General features: G+C 41.1%; 1 protein-coding gene and 1 long non-coding RNA gene across 8 annotated transcripts in view; both read right to left on the bottom strand.

Moving 5' to 3' along the window:
• The window catches only part of LOC143776520 (teneurin-2-like), a 3,926,626-nt gene that overhangs the window by 2,413,792 nt on the left and 1,495,186 nt on the right, over positions 1–17,648 (bottom strand). The window lies entirely within an intron of this gene.
• On the bottom strand, positions 6,329–8,195 carry LOC143776522 (uncharacterized). Its single transcript, XR_013215853.1, has 3 exons — positions 7,690–8,195; positions 6,445–6,525; positions 6,329–6,357 (listed from the first exon to the last, which is right to left on the bottom strand). It is a non-coding gene; the product is annotated as an uncharacterized LOC143776522 (long non-coding RNA).

Here is a 17,648-nt window from a genome sequence, read left to right as displayed (position 1 = left end):
CATACAAAAAATAACATTTACTGAAAAGAAGGAGATAAAGGGACAATAACAAGCCACTCTGTATTGCTGATTGTATTAAGCCACAATGCTATGGTGGCAATTTTACATTTAAACTTTGCTCCGGGTAAAGGAAATTCTAGGAAAGCCATGGGAGAAGGACACCATTCTGCCTCCGAGCAAATGATTAGTTTCTTTCAAAACCTACAGTGCCTACAAGTAGTATTCAACCCCCTGCAGATTTAGCAGGTTTAATAAGATGCAAATAAGTTAGAGCCTTCAAACTTCAAACAAGAGCAGGATTTATTAACAGATGCATAACTCTTACAAACCAAAAAGTTTTGTTGCTCAGTTAAATTTTTATAAATTTTAAACATAGAAGTGTGGGTCAATTATTCTTCAACCCCTAGGTTTAATATTTTGTGGAATAACCTTTGTTTGCAATTACAGCTAATAATCGTCTTTTCTAAGACCTGATCAGGCCGGCACAGGTCTCTGGAGTTATCTTGGCCCACTCCTCCATGCAGATCTTCTCCAAGTTATCTAGGTTCTTTGGGTGTCTCATGTGGACTTTAATCTTGAGCTCCTTTCACAAGTTTTCAATTGTGTTAAGGTCAGGAGACTGACTAGGCCACTGCAACACCTTGATTTTTTGCCTCTTGAACCAGGCCTTGGTTTTCTTGGCTGTGTGCTTTGGGTCGTTGTCTTGTTGGAAGATGAAATGACGACCCATCTTAAGATCCTTGATGGAGGAGCGGAGGTTCTTGGCCAAAATCTCCAGGTAGGCCGTGCTATCCATCTTCCCATGGATGCGGACCAGATGGCCAGGCCCCTTGGCTGAGAAACAGCCCCACAGCATGATGCTGCCACCACCATGCTTGACTGTAGGGATGGTATTCTTGGGGTCGTATGCAGTGCCATCCAGTCTCCAAACATCACGTGTGTGGTTGGCACCAAAGATCTCGATCTTGGTCTCATTAGACCAGAGAACCTTGAACCAGTCAGTCTCAGAGTCCTCCAAGTGATCATGAGCAAACTAGACGAGCCTTGACATGATGCTTTGAAAGTAAAGGTACCTTAAGGGCTCGTCTGGAACGGAGACCATTGCGGTGGAGTACGTTACTTATGGTATTGACTGAAACCAATGTCCCCACTGCCATGAGATCTTCCCGGAGCTCCTTCCTTGTTGTCCTTGGGTTAGCCTTGACTCTTCGGACAAGCCTGGCCTCGGCACGGGAGGAAACTTTCAAAGGCTGTCCAGGCCGTGGAAATCTAACAGTAGTTCCATAAGCCTTCCACTTCCGGATGATGCTCCCAACAGTGGAGACAGGTAGGCCCAACTCCTTGGAAAGGGTTTTGTACCCCTTGCCAGCCTTGTGACCCTCCACGATCTTGTCTCTGATGGCCTTGGAATGCTCCTTTGTCTTTCCCATGTTGACCATGTTTGAGTGCTGTTCACAAGTTTGGGGAGGGTCTTAAATAGTCAGAAAAGGCTGGAAAAAGAGATAATTAATCCAAACATGTGAAGCTCATTGTTCTTTGTGCCTGAACTACTTCTTAATACTTTAGGGGAACCAAACAGAATTCTGGTGGGTTGAGGGGTTGAATAATAAATGACCCTCTGAAAAGACTTTTCACAATTTTCAAAAAAAATAAACAAAGAAATAACATTCTTTTTTGCTGCAGTGCATTTCACACTTCCAGGCTGATCTACAGTCCAAATGTCACAATGCAAAGTTAATTCCAAATGTGTAAACCTGCTAAATCTGCAGGGGGTTGAATACTACTTGTAGGCACTGTATGTTCACACATATTTTCGGTCAAAGTTTTTTCCATGAAAAAACTGACAGCAGTTGGACCAATGTTATTCTATAGGACTGTTCAGATTACCTGTGTTTTTCTCATGGACCAAATGTCCACTTGAAAAAAAAAGCAACAACAAAAAAAACCTTAGAATGCGCTAGTCTTTTCCATATTTCCAATCAGACTTGCCAAGAGTGTTGAGCATTCCGATACCTCAAGTATCGGGTATCGGCCGATATTTGCGGTATCGGAATTCCGATACCGAGTTCCGATATTTTTGCGATATCGGGAATCGGGATCAGAATGCATATTCACGTGTAAAATAAAGAATAAAAATATTGTAACCGCTGCAACCGGCAGCCTCCGTTCCTAAGAATGAGCGAGTGAAGGACCTGCGATGACGTCGCGGTCTTGTGATTGGTTGCGTAACCGCTCACGTGACCGCTCATGTGACCAATCACAAGCCACGACGTCATCGAAGGTCCTTCACTTGCTCATTCTTAGGAACGGAGGCTGCCGGTTGCAGCGGTTACAACCAGGGCGCGTCAGAGGGTGAGTATATCCCTATTTTTTATTTTTATTCTTTATTTTACACATGAATATAGATCCCAGTGCCTGAAGGAGGGTTTCCTCTCCTTCAGACCCTGGGAACCATCCAGGATCACTTCCGATATTTGTGTCCCATTGACTTGTATTGGTATCGGGTATCGGTATCGGCGATATCCAATATTTTTCGGATATCGGCCGATACAATCCGATACCGATACTTTCAAATATGGGAAGGTATCGCTCAACACTACTTGCCAATCCAAGTCTATGGGTGTGCAAAACAATTGGATCCCATAAGGATCAACCGCATAACACCCGATTTTCATGGATACATTGCAATTCTGTAACACAGTGAGCTGTGTTTGGCTTTGTAAATGTTAATAACTGCTATAAAAAAAGGAAGTCATATGGAATGCTTGTGGATGTGGACAATACAATATTGGATGAAAATCATACAACTTTTAAGACACTCATTTGAATTTAGCCTTAATCATATTACCCTATGACCACTATGTACATAATAGCATTTTTTCTCTGTATATTTCACTTATACTGTAGATAATGTCACACTTTATGTGTGGTGTCTGGAATTGCCACTCAGCCCCTTTTGCAGATAACCCGTATTTGATTCTACAATGCATTAACTATATCATAACGTCTTTTGTGAACCTACACTTATAAAAACTTAAAAAAATAAGTCATTAGGTTCTACCTGCCACCATATGTGTATGTATGTGCTTCACTGTTATGTAAAAGGGGTTGTCTAGGATTCTAAAAAAAAACTGGGTCAGAACTAGAAATGTGTTAACACAGTAAAATACCATTACTCATCTATACAAGCCATGAGTGGTCTTGAAGCCATGAGATCATATTCGTCACCATTGCACTGGCCTCAATGGGGACATCTGAATGTGTGAGGTGTCCACTGAAGCCCAGCTCCAGCAGGGGTGGTGGTGCTGGAGCAGAGGGGCATTTCAATAGGTAAGTAATGGTCATTTGATTACGCTAACACATTTCCCTCGCACAGCTGGGGCTCATGTTTAATTTCTATCTCAGGAGTTTCCAATTTAAAAAAAAATCATTTTATTGAAATTTGATTTTTTTTACATATATAATGTGAGTAAATATAATATTTAATAAAAAATCAGATAAAGCAACCATTACAAATATACCATAATTTCTAAAAAAAAAAAAAAAAAAAAGGATCACTATACTCTTTGTATTTAGTAAGACATATCATTAAGAACAATAGAGGATTTGTTTTTGGATATTGATTTATTCCTACAGAATTTAAAGTTCTACTTTGCAAAGCCCAGGCATAATATGCATGTCTTATGTTCATATCATTTCACTTTTTGTCATGTTATTAATCTGTATATTGTTTAATAAACACTGTAAGATGTCTGCTTGGTGTGCAATAAGATACGTACATTGAAACTCTTGCTGTGGGTGCTTTAATGCTGAAAAGGTGCAAAATACAAATTACATCACTGTGCTGAATGTTCGCAGTACATAGATGTACAAAAGATACCTCGCTGTTTGGAATACCTCACATATTGTCAGCCTTTGACTGGGTAGGATAGGTCAGGAATATTAGTGTGGTTGGGTCTGACTCCCGTCATTTATTTGAATGGGTGAGAGCTGCAGTTCTCAAAACTACAAACAATGTGAAGATCTGAGCCAGTTTCAGCGCACCAGTATCTCTTGAATCATCTGATTTATATGGGTTTAGGGAGTTAGACCACCCTCTGTAGACTAATGTTTTTCAGAAGATGGAAAGAAGGGTTTAGTTAAGTTGGAAGGATCCATGAACAGTTTCAAATATTATTCAATTTTGCAAAAAAGCACCCTTCAGGTCTCTGCTAAAAAGCTGAATACCTCCACATCATCATAAGAATTGTGTTACCAGAAGAAGATCAGAGTTTTCAAATGGCCCAGCCCGAGCCCAGACCTGAATCTAAGGGTGACCTGAAGATGGCTGTACACAGGAGGTGCCCTTACAATCTGACAGATTTGGAGGGGGGAAAGATTTCCAATTCTATATGTGCCATGCTGATAGACTTCTACCCAAAAAGACTAAATGCTGTTATAAAATTAAAGGCAACTACAACAGACTATGAGCTTATGGTTGTGCATATTTATGCAGTCACAGAATTGTATTTTTTTGTTTCTTTTTCAACCCGAAAACAAATGTTTGCTTTTAATTTCAATTGTACAGAATATACGTGAAATTAAATGTGGAATAAATTCTGAAATGATCCTTCTATGTTTATTTTTTTACATGCCAAAACCCTGGCATTTTAATAGGGGTGTGCACATTTTTTAATATCCACCTTTGCTGGGAAACTTCTTTCTAGTAGTGAGAAAGGAGACTATATGGATTCAGGAAATCTTATAACAACAATGTTGTATTTAAAAAAATCCCATAGTTTATTACATCTGTTCAGATTTATATTTCTATTTATCCAGACCTTCCTGATAAATTAACTGACTGTTCAGATTATAGTGAAATTATTGATAATCCTGAGAAAGAGAGCAGGTGAAACTGTGGGATACTTCTGTAAAACAATCCCTTTAATCAGTAAAATAAATGTCAGTAGTTGTAGTTACTCAGCATTTGTAATCTGTGAAGAAACAGAGTAATAAAATATTAAAACACATTACAGAAGAAAATTACTAAGAGATGTAGGTTTCCAAAAATGATGTTGTGCACTATAACTGTAACTATATTACCTTTGGCATAGAAAATATATATTTCTTAGTTTTTTCCTTCAGTTAAGAAATGTTGCATTTAAGTGAGTTTCACATGTCTGCCATTCACAGTCAGATTACAGACTGGGTTGTTCAGACTGGCCGCAGATCTCCTGACCTGAACTCAATAGCCTCATATATGCATATTATACACTTGGACCAATTGTAAGCTCATCTAAATTAGCACTAAGGCTGGTTTCATACGTATACTGACTGTGAAGTCCATATGAGCAGTGAGTCTCTAGACCCAAACTCAAGAGCCTCATGTTTAGCAATGAGACTATTGAGCTCAGGTCAGGTCAATGGGGAGCAGTATGTCAGAAGCAGCAACATAACCAGCTATCTACAGTAGTTGTGTAGACTATACAGCAACTAAATAGCCCAATTTTAAAGAACACTTAAAAAGTTGCTAACTTATGCATACATGACGCAAATAAATTAAAAAAAAAGTCAGTGCAAAGTTGTCTATAGTTTTCAACTTCTTAATGACCAGGAGTGTTTGGACCTTAAAGGATAGGGAGTCTAGAAGGCTGGCACACAACAACCGTGGAGGTGACGGTGCAAGTGAACAGAACCCGTGGTCCTCTCAGTCACAGAATATATAATCACTGCACTCGTACGATGAAGATACTTGATTCATGTGAGTAACTTTATTGAAAACATGTTCAGGTGAAGCGATAAGTACAAAACGTTTCGGCCAACCCGTGGCCTTGATCACTAAATCGCTGAAACAAATAAAAATAAAACATAGTAAATAACTATATACATAGTATAGACAACAATGATACATATTTACATATATACAATTCTGAGCACATGCCATAACCGCATGCTAAGAAAAATGACGGCCATATAGAACCGTATCATCGGTGAATATTAAAGGACAAAAGACAACGGAAAGATAAAGGGTTTCAGAAAAGCACAATAGATTGATATTAAAGAGGAGACGGTAAAGATTTAAGCATACCCTTAGGTAGAAGTTTCTTCCTTTCTCTAGGGAATGTGAATAGTGCTGCTAAGGTATCAGCCAAAAGGTAAAGGTAGTCAGACCTGCAAGGGGTAATAGGACAAAAGAAGAGTCGTATAGCTATATTACTGGTGTTAGTGTGACAAAGTAGGATAAAAAGTAAGCAACCCTGGGCCTGGCGGGCATGTGGGAGCGTACACAGGCCAGAGGCTACATGAATGTTAGTCACCTTAATTTTATTGATGCCGTGGCTGCCGTAGTGGGAAGTCGGTAGGTATGTGCACCCATGGCTGTAGGGGTTAATATAGACACACTAGATGTTAGATATTATCTTCTATTGGCGACATCTCGGTGGTAGAGAAAATGGAAGTAACTACCTGGGTGTTTGGGAAGCCTGTCAGAGCCAAAGCCTGTTGCTTTTAAAATGATGGACCAGTAATTGGTGGAAGTCTGTACATCTGAAAAAATGTGGGGATAAAAATACACCTTACATATTGTATGTGCAGCAGATCACAAAGGAAATACTACCTCTTAATTTATGGAGCCAGCCAGAGCCAATGTGTGATACTGTTGAGACGTCAGACCAGTAAATTAAGGGACTCAGTACAGCTAAAGAGAGATAGAAGGCGTTAAGGATATGGCACAACAAGAGCCATCATGCACTGGTAACTTATCTGATGGTGGTGGCTCACATCCGTCCTCAGATTTCCATGTATGGAGTGGCAGGTACCAGCGTTGGTGATTCAGTGGGATGTGCAGACACCGGCCGCGTCAATGCTTGTGGCAGCGCTATGTGTGAGTGTCCAGAGGGCGCTTATTTATGGTCCCAGGTGCTCCTGTATCTGGTGCGAGTGCAGGGACGCCGGCGCGTGTGCAGTAGGAGTTACGGCCATTGGCGCATGCGCAGTGGGAGCGGAGCTAGATAGCAGCCGAAAAATGGCTGGGCCTGCGCAATGTGTGTAAGTCTAAGCATGTAGAAGGCCGAGAGATCATCAGAGCCTTCGCTGTAGGCGCTGTAACAGGAGGGAGGGGGCGGTAATATCGCCGCTACTGTTGGGAGAGCACCCAATGCACAAGTGCAGTGGATGTAAGGTGTCGGGGCCGAGTCTGTAGGCGCTTGTATAGTGCAGACTCTGGTGACATTTGCGCTATGTATATAATGGGAACAAGATGTTATGACCCCAGTCCAGGGCTTGTGTACCAGGGGGGCACCCTATCGAAGATGTGGATGGCTGATAACAGATGATGGCAAATGATGATGGGAAAAAAAGGGTAGAGAAACCTACAAATGTAAAGGATAACACATACTATACAGTACAAGGAAAAACAGTTGCATATTTATGTGCAGATACATGGTAGGAGTCCAAACAAATAAATAATAAATAATAAATTGAGGAATAAATGAAATGAAGAAAAAATGAATGAATGAATAAATGAAGAAAAAACTTGAAAAAAGGAAAAAGGAAAAAAAAGGGGGGAAAAATAATGTGGAAAAAATAAAATAAATATAAAAATGAAAAATAAAAAATGAAAAATAATGAAAACTAATTAAAAATACAAAATGTGAAATAATATAAATGGGGTACTGTTTTAAACAAAAGGAACTGGGGTTTACATCTTACCGTCTCGAGTGCGCAGAAGGATGAGGCTAATAGTGCAGTGGGTTAGGTCTAGAAAAAGGGCAAAAGATAAAGTTAATCATGCTAGCCAGTCTATTTCTCGATTCAATCCCCTAGGATGGAGGCTATCAAGAGTGTAAATCCAGAATGTTTCCCTCTGTTTCAATAGTTGAATATGATTGCCTCCCCTCCTCGGGCGAGGAACTTTTTCAACAATCTGGAACCTAAGTTGCGACACATTATGTCTTGCCTCCTTAAAATGTAGTGGTAGCGGTAGCCATACCTTTTGACATCTAATTGTAGACTTATGGCTTGATATTCGATCTTTGATGGCTTGTGTCGTTTCACCCACATAAAGTAACCCGCAAGGGCACTTGATGATGTAGACTACATAGTTTGTGTCGCAGGTATAGTATTCTTTGATGGGATATGATTTCCCAGTACGCGGATGTACAATCTCATTGCCCTTGATAATGTTGGAGCAACATCTGCAATTTAGACATGGGAAAGTGCCTGTTCTACTTAAGCCTGTCAGAGTTCTAGATGATGATGATTTCTGTGGACCTAAGTCCGCTCTTACCACTTTGTCCCGTATATTCCTAGGTCGTCTGGTACACATTAAAGGTGGATCTTTAAAGATAGAGATTTTGGGATAGGCCTTGCTGAGAAAAGGCCAGTGTCCTCTGATTAGATTGTGTATTTTATGCATTGTGGGATGGTGGTTATGTACAAAGGGAAGTCGTGGATTCTTTTGTACCCTGGAGGTTGTACTGTCTAGGTCGTTGAGGGCTCTGGAAGATTCCGTGTTGAGAAGATCAGACGGATACTGGCGGGATTTAAACTTATCGGACATTTCTTGTAGCCTAATTTCTCTAGTGGAAGGATCGGAGACAATTCTGGTCACCCTTTTAAATTGTGATCTAGGGAGACTGTTTTTTATGGACATGGGATGACAGCTGTTGTATAGTAAAAGGCTGTTACAATCAGTCGGTTTTGTGAAGATGTCCGTGCTTAAATTACCGTTAAGGTCTTTTATTATCTTAGTGTCTAAGAATGTCACTTCATCCCTGTGATGAACCAATGTGAAGGACAGTTCAGGTCTGACATTGTTGATGGTGTTGTAGAATTCTAGGAGGCTGGTCTGGTCACCCCGCCATACGCAAAAAATGTCGTCTATGTATCTAAACCAGGCGAGCGCTTGCTGTTGGAAAATGGGGTCAGTGTATACAAAGTCACGTTCGAAGCAATCCATATAAAGATTAGCGTAGGCAGGGGCCACATTGGGCCCCATCGCTGTCCCGCATGTCTGCAAGAAAAAATCATCCTCAAATCTGAAAAAGTTCTCCCTGAGCACTAAGTTCAGAAGATCTATGCAGAGCTCCTGGGAACCCCCATCCAAGTTGGCTTCACTGAGAGTTTGAGATACTGCTTCGATGCCCATATCGTGAGTGATAGATGTATAGAGACTATTTACATCCAATGTGCATAGGAGGCTATCACTTGGAATCACATTCATATTGTGAATTCTCCCTAAAAAATCCCCAGTGTCCAGTATGAAGGATTTAGTGACTCTGGTGTAAGGTGTAAGGAGCTTTTCGAGAAATATGGACAATGGGTTAAGAATGGAGTCGGTTGAAGCCACAATAGAGCGACCAGGGGGATTTTGGAGATTCTTATGGATCTTGGGCAAAATGTATAAAACAGGGGTCACCGGATGGTGGTTGATGAGGTATGTTTTTGTCTTACTGTCGATGGTCTTTAGTTGTAGGTGTTTGTCAACTATTCTGGTGATCTTTTGTCGTATGGCGTGGGTGGGGTCACCCTGAATTTTTTTGTATGTAGTAGTGTCAGCAAGTTGTCTCCTCTCTTCGGATACATAGTGGCCCTTGTCCATGACAACGATGGCTCCCCCCTTGTCCGCCGGTTTAATGATGATATTTTTATTCTCACAGTGCGTTCAAAGCTTGTTTTTCAAGTGGATCAAGGTTATGGCGGACAGGGAGGAAACCCAACCGTTGGTCATATAGGGTTTGCTTAATGTCCCTATTAAGGAGATTGACGAAAATTTCTACAGCATGGTTAGATTTTGATGGAGTGAAAGTACTCTGATTCCTAAGACCAAGTTGGTCGAGTGTGATTCTGGGCCCCTCAGTGTGGGTTGATGTTAGGACTGGTCTGGTAGGATTAGTGGAATCCTCAAAGTGTACCTTCAATCTAATATTCCTATAAAAACGCTGTAGATCCCTTTCAAGTTGAAAGGAATCCCATTTAGGAGTAGGACAGAAGGATAGACCCATGTTCAAAACTTTTAGTTCTAAGGGAGAAAGAGTATAGTTAGATATATTCACTACCGAGTTTGGACTCCTACCTGGGATCTGAGAGTCATGTGGCGTTCCCCGTCCCTTCTTCCTTGACCTCCGGGTGGGCGTGAAATTTCAAAGGTACACAGAAGATTATCTCACCAATAACGTCCATAAATGGGAGGACCCCTTTCCCAGACGCCAGAGGCCAAGATATCGCCGTACACCAGGAGGGAATTACCACTCCGGGGGCTCCTCTCCTGCAGGGGGCTCCTCTGCAGGATCCGGCAGCGAGACTGGCGGGGCCCAGACTTCAGGTCCACGTTTTTTAGGAAAAAACGCACGCCCACCCGGAGGTCAAGGAAGAAGGGACGGGGAGCGCCACATGACTCTCAGATCCCAGGTAGGAGTCCAAACTCGGTAGTGAATATATCTAACTATACTCTTTCTCCCTTAGAACTAAAAGTTTTGAACATGGGTCTATCCTTCTGTCCTACTCCTAAATGGGATTCCTTTCAACTTGAAAGGGATCTACAGCGTTTTTATAGGAATATCAGATTGAAGGTACACTTTGAGGATTCCACTAATCCTACCTGACCAGTCCTAACATCAACCCACACTGAGGGGCCCAGAATCACACTCGACCAACTTGGTCTTAGGAATCAGAGTACTTTCACTCCATCAAAATCTAACCATGCTGTAGAAACTTTCGTCAATCTCCTTGATAGAGACATTAAGAAAACCCTACATGACCAACGGTTGGGTTTCCTTCCTGTCCGCCATAACCTTGATCCACTTGAAAAACAAGCTTTGAACGCACTAAGTGAGAATAAATATATCATCATTAAACCGACGGACAAGGGGGGAGCCATCGTTGTCATGGACACGGGCCACTATGTATCCGAAGTGAGGAGACAACTTGCTGACACTACTACATACAAAAAAATTCAGGGTGACCCCACCCACGCCATACGACAAAAGATCACCAGAATAGTTGACAAACACCTACAACTAAAGACCATCGACAGTAAGACAAAAACATACCTCATCAACCACCATCCGGTGACCCCTGTTTTATACATTTTGCCCAAGATCCATAAGAATCTCCAAAATCCCCCTGGTCACCCTATTGTGGCTTCAACCGACTCCATTCTTAACCCATTGTCCATATTTCTCGAAAAGCTCCTTACACCTTACACCAGAGTCACTACATCCTTCATACTGGACACTGGGGATTTTTTAGGGAGAATTCGCAATATGAATGTGATTCCAAGTGATAGCCTCCTATGCACATTGGATGTAAATAGTCTGTATACATCCATCACTCACGATATGGGCATCGAAGCAGTATCTCAAACTCTCAGTGAAGCCAACTTGGATGGGGGTTCCCAGGAGCTCTGCATAGATCTTCTGAACTTAGTGCTCAGGGAGAACTTTTTCAGATTTGAGGATGATTTTTTTCTTGCAGAAATGCGGGACGGCGATGGGGTCCAATGTGGCCCCTGCCTACGCTAATCTTTATATGGATCGCTTCGAACGTGACTTTGTATACACTGACCCCATTTTCCAACAGCAAGCGCTCACCTGGTTTAGATCCATAGACGACATTTTTTGCGTATGGCGGGGTGACCAGACCAGCCTCCTAGAATTCTACAACACCATCAACAATGTCAGACCTGAACTGTCCTTCACATTGGTTCATCACAGGGATGAAGTGACATTCTTAGACACTAAGATAATAAAAGACCTTAACGGTAATTAAAGGACGGACATCTTCACAAAACCGACTGATTGTAACAGCCTTTTACTATACAACAGCTGTCATCCCATGTCCATAAAAAACAGTCTCCCTAGATCACAATTTAAAGGGTGACCAGAATTGTCTCCGATCCTTCCACTAGAGAAATTAGGCTACAAGAAATGTCCGATAAGTTTAAATCCCGCCAGTATCCGTCTGATCTTCTCAACACGGAATCTTCCAGAGCCCTCAACGACCTAGACAGTACAACCTCCAGGGTACAAAAAAATCCACGACTTCCCTTTGTACATAACCACCATCCCACAATGCATAAAATGCACAATCTAATCAGAGGACACTGGCCTCTTCTCAGCAAGGCCTATCCCAAAATCTCTATCTTTAAAGATCCACCTTTAATGTGTACCAGACGACCAAGGAATATACGGGACAAAGTGGTAAGAGCGGACTTAGGTCCACAGAAATCATCATCATCTAGAACTCTGACAGGCCTAAGTAGAACAGGCACTTTCCCATGTCTAAATTGCAGATGTTGCTCCAACATTATCAAGGGCAATGAGATTGTACATCCGCGTACTGGGAAATCATATCCCATCAAAGAATACTATACCTGCGACACAAACTATGTAGTCTACATCATCAAGTGCCCTTGCGGGTTACTTTATGTGGGTGAAACGACACAAGCCATCAAAGATCGAATATCAAGCCATAAGTCTACAATTAGATGTCAAAAGGTATGGCTACCGCTACCACTACATTTTAAGGAGGCAAGACATAATGTGTCGCAACTTAGGTTCCAGATTGTTGAAAAAGTTCCTCGCCCGAGGAGGGGAGGCAATCATATTCAACTATTGAAACAGAGGGAAACATTCTGGATTTACACTCTTGATAGCCTCCATCCTAGGGGATTGAATCGAGAAATAGACTGGCTAGCATGATTAACTTTATCTTTTGCCCTTTTTCTAGACCTAACCCACTGCACTATTAGCCTCATCCTTCTGCGCACTCGAGACGGTAAGATGTATACCCCAGAGCCTTTTGTTTAAAACAGTACCCCATTTATATTATTTTACATTTTTTATTTTTTACTATTTTTCCTTATTTCTCATTTTTTATTTTTCATTTTTATATTTATTTTACTTTTTCCACATTATTTCCCCCCCCTTTTTTTTCCTTTTTCCTTTTTTCAAGTTTTTTCTTCATTTATTCATTCATTCATTTTTTCTTCATTTCATTTATTCCTCAATTTATTATTTATTATTTATTTGTTTGGACTCCTACCATGTATCTGCACATAAATATGCAACTGTTTTTCCTTGTACTGTATAGTATGTGTTATCCTTTACATTTTTAGGCTTCTCTACCCTTTTTTTCCCATCATCATTTGCCACTGTGTCTCTGTTATCAGCTATCCACATCTTCGATAGGGTGCCCCCCTGGTACACAAGCCCTGGACTGGGGTCATAACATCTTGTTCCCCTTATATACATAGCGCAAATGTCACCAGAGTCTGCACTATACAAGCGCCTGCAGACTCGGCCCCGGCACCTTACATCCACTGCACTTGTGCATTGGGTGCTCTCCCAACAGTAGCGGCGATATTACCGCCCCCTCCCTCCTGTTACAGCGCCTACAGCGCAGGCTCTGATGATCTCTCGGCCTTCTACATGCTTAGACTTACACACATTGCGCAGGCCCAGCCATTTTTCAGCTGACCTATCTAGCTCCGCTCCCACTGCGCATGCGCCAATGGCCGTAACTCTTACTGCGGACGCGCCGGCGTCCCTGCACTCGCGCCAGATACAGGAGCACCTGGGACCATAAATAAGCGCCCTCTGGACACTCACACATAGCGCTGCCACAAGCATTGACGCGGCCGGTGTCTGCACATCCCACTGAATCACCAACGCTGGTACCTGCCACTCCATACATGGAAATCTGAGGATGGATGTGAGCCACCACCATCAGATAAGTTACCAGTGCATGATGGCTCTTGTTGTGCCATATCCTTAACGCCTTCTATCTCTCTTTAGCTGTACTGAGTCCCTTAATTTACTGGTCTGACGTCTCAACAGTATCACACATTGGCTCTGGCTGGCTCCATAAATTAAGAGGTAGTATTTCCTTTGTGATCTGCTGCACATACAATATGTAAGGTGTATTTATATCCCCACATTTTTTCAGCCGTACAGACTTCCACCAATTACTGGTCCATCATTTTAAAAGCAACAGGCTTTGGCTCTGACAGGCTTCCCAAACACCCAGGTAGTTACTTCCATTTTCTCTACCACCGAGATGTCGCCAATAGAAGATAATATCTAACATCTAGTGTGTCTATATTAACCCCTACAGCCATTGGTGCGCATACCTACCGACTTCCCACTACGTCAGCCACGGCATCAATAAAATTAAGGTGACTAACATTCATGTAGCCTCTGGCCTGTGTACGCTCCCACATGCCCGCCAGGCACAGGGTTGCTTACTTTTTATTTTACTTTGTCACACTAACACCAGTAATATAGCTATACGACTCTTCTTTTGTCCTATTACCCCTTGCAGGTCTGCCTACCTTTACCTTTTGGCTGATACCTTAGCAGCACTATTCACATTCCCTAGAGAAAGGAAGAAACTTCTACCTAAGGGTATGCTTAAATCTTTACCGTCTCCTCTTTAATATCAATCTATTGTGCTTTTCTGAAACCCTTTATCTTTCCGTTGTCTTTTGTCCTTTAATATTCACTGATGATACGGTACTATATGGCCGTCATTTTTCTTAGCATGCGGTTATGGCATGTGCTCAGAATTGTATATATGCAAATATGTATCATTGTTGTCTATACTATGTATATAGTTATTTATTATGTTTTATTTTTATTTGTTTCAGCGATTTAGTGATCAAGGCCACGGGTTGGCCGAAACGTTTTGGACCTTAAAGGAGGTGTCCACCACTAGAACAACCCCTTTTGATCAAAATGTTTGGCCCCCATAAAATAATAAAGCCTATACTCAACTCTCGTGCCAGCATTGTTACCGCAGTGTCAGCAATCGCTCTCCCTTTGGCTCTTGTGTGATGTTGTGACGCGTGACGTTGGCGCCCAATTAGCACTGGCACTTTCTGATAAATTGATCAAGACGAGAAAGTTCGCACTGCAGCTGATACCCGACATCCTCTTCATGTTCGATTTGCCCAAAGGTGGGGACAGTGACATCAGTGCTGATTGGGCACCAGCGTCACGTGTCAACACCGCATTAGAGCCCCGGGGAGAAGAAGTGCCAACACCGCAGAAATGAGGCTGACATGGGGGTAAGTATAAGCTTTATTATTTTATGGGCGCCCGGCAAGGGGTATCAGAAGAAGCTGTCCAAGTAGTGGACAACTTTTTTAATTTTTCTGCAATTAGGACTGTGTAAGGGCAGGATAATTAAATATTTTTTAGAGTCATTATAGATACAACACTACCAGTTGAAACCAGTTTGTTTCTGCTCTTTTTTCACATAGTAAAGCTTTTTAATGGGAAAAGATTATTTTGTAGAGTTTATTTTTGTTTTTATTTGTAAACATTTTTTTCAGGTATTTTTATTCATTTCAGACTCAGTAGGCAATGCTACCATGAGTGACTTTGCTTGCTAATGGGCATTCCATTCAGTCATACTTCTGTCAGAAACTAATAGGTGCACTAATATGGTACGCCTTGAAGCCTTCATCAGTTCCCATGTTGTCCTGACATCTGATCGTAATGACGACATGCAGATGGAAGTGACAATACGTTAATCAAGCCAAGTAGATACCATTGTTGCTACTGATTGCAACTTCAAGTGGTAAAGAACCATGGCTGGTCTAATCTTCGATCCTTACCACAGCAGTGGGACCCAAGTTGTTAGTTACAACCAGTCTCTCATAATAATCCCAGCTTCATTTCAATGACATACATGTCAGGTATGCTGCAGCAACTATACCCAACAGATAAAGTATATGTGCCACTGATATAAATGCAACTTCAGCTTGCACCTTTGTATATTGGGAAATTCAGCACTAATCAGTGAAGTCCTACTAGTAGAGGTGGACATTGTGATATGAACATTGGAGGTTGTCCCTCAGTTATTCATACATTCTTTTGTCTGTTTTTACTATTGGTAAATTACAATAGTAGAAGTAAAAGCAAAAAGACCTGCGAGTGATAATGTGGTCGCCCTGCATCATGTCTCTTCTCCACATGTTTGTTTTGCTGGTTGATGAAGCTGCAGGGAAAAATGCAGCTGCTGCTTTCTGAACAGGCTCCATAGTGAGACAGAACCTAATCCCCACGAGGAATGAAAAACCTATTTCTGTTCTTGCAGCCTCACTTCACTCTGTGCAGAAATGCCTGTGTCTTGTCTCCCATTTGTTGTAGTTTATTACTCTTCTAGTCAACCACGCACAGTAAGTGTAAGGAAATTATATATTAGAATGCAATTTGTCTCTCATTTATTCCTTATTTATTTCAGGAGTTTCAGAAATATAATATTGGCAAAACAAGACTACAGCTCTGACGAAGTTTGATTTTGTGGGAAAAATTGTATCTCAATATACAAGATGCTTTATATTCCGTTACAATAGAGCATTCATAGGATAATATTAAGTGTTCTATGTACAGGAGAATGGAAAGCATTCTTGTATTCCCTCTATCCCTCCTCTTTTATGAAAAACATATTCAAGACAAACAATATTGTCCTTTTTTATTTTCCCAGTTGATTTGCCCGCTTGAGAGATGGAATGGCTTGTGATACATGGATGATTTTAAAGTGCTGCTTCTATCCAACAAAAAAACAGCAATGCACCAAATGTAAAAATATAACTAGACAAACTACTAGGTAAATATGTATCGTAGTTTTATCAGCACGTAATAAAAACAGGGTTTCCAATTGTCGACAAATTCCTAGACAGTTGGCAAAAATAGAAGACTTTATTCCACTGTCAAATAATAAAAAAAGTAATTGTGATTTTTATTTTATTGTTGGACAAGCTAGTGTGAGGAATTTGCATTGTATTTATGAACAGATCACGGGTCACAATAAATACTAGTATTCTCATCTATACACCTAATACATTCATTATCATTTTTCATTTTGTAAAAAAAATATTGTTTATCAATGATTTGATAAATTGTCTAGAAAAAATAAAATGAGGCTTTTAATCCTGAATGAAAACATTGCCCAAATGCTGGCTGGTCCGTAAAAATGAAAGAAGAGCTAGATACATTTCTCAGTAATAAATATATAGTGATTTCTTACGGGTAAGTTAAAAAGGCTGATGTATTACAGTCATTCTCAGTCATTTTAAGCAGATTGCAGCAAGAAGATGTAGTGTACTAATTTCTTAGGTGGTACAAACTACCAAGCATGGCTAGTGCAGCCACATGTAGACCTTGATGTACTTGTAGAGTCTGCTGTTTTCATACACTGATTGGTATGACATCCAGCCATCAATCTGCAGGAAAATTACAGGCAAGGACGGAGTTGATCAGTGAAGGACTTTTTGACTTTCCAAGTGGCTTTTTATCTACCTATTTTGTTCTGATAAGCTCTTGAGATGCGGCATTCATCTGTTTACTTATTATTTGGGCCTGAAGATTAAGCACGTTTTTATTTCCAACTTATTATCCCTTTGGGTATGCTACTTGTATTACAGTCAGGAGTCAATGTGATGAAGGAGATGCTTAGTTTGAATTCTGAGTACATTTGTTTCAAGTATAATTCACATTGCTAGTGGACGTATCTACAGTGCTAATATTCTTTTCACCCTGACAAGATAACGTGCTCATTTAGAGCAGTAGATAAGCCGTCAGCAGAGCAGATACAGGACAATGAAATCCGGTAGGCGGGGGGCAGCCCAATTGAAATAGTGGGGTGAACGTGCTGTGTGGTAT

Source organism: Ranitomeya variabilis, chromosome 5 (assembly GCF_051348905.1).
Source record: "Ranitomeya variabilis isolate aRanVar5 chromosome 5, aRanVar5.hap1, whole genome shotgun sequence".
NCBI lineage: Eukaryota > Metazoa > Chordata > Amphibia > Anura > Dendrobatidae > Ranitomeya > Ranitomeya variabilis.
The sequence above is the reverse complement of the archived record's forward strand: the minus strand, read 5'-3'. Positions and strand labels throughout refer to the sequence as shown.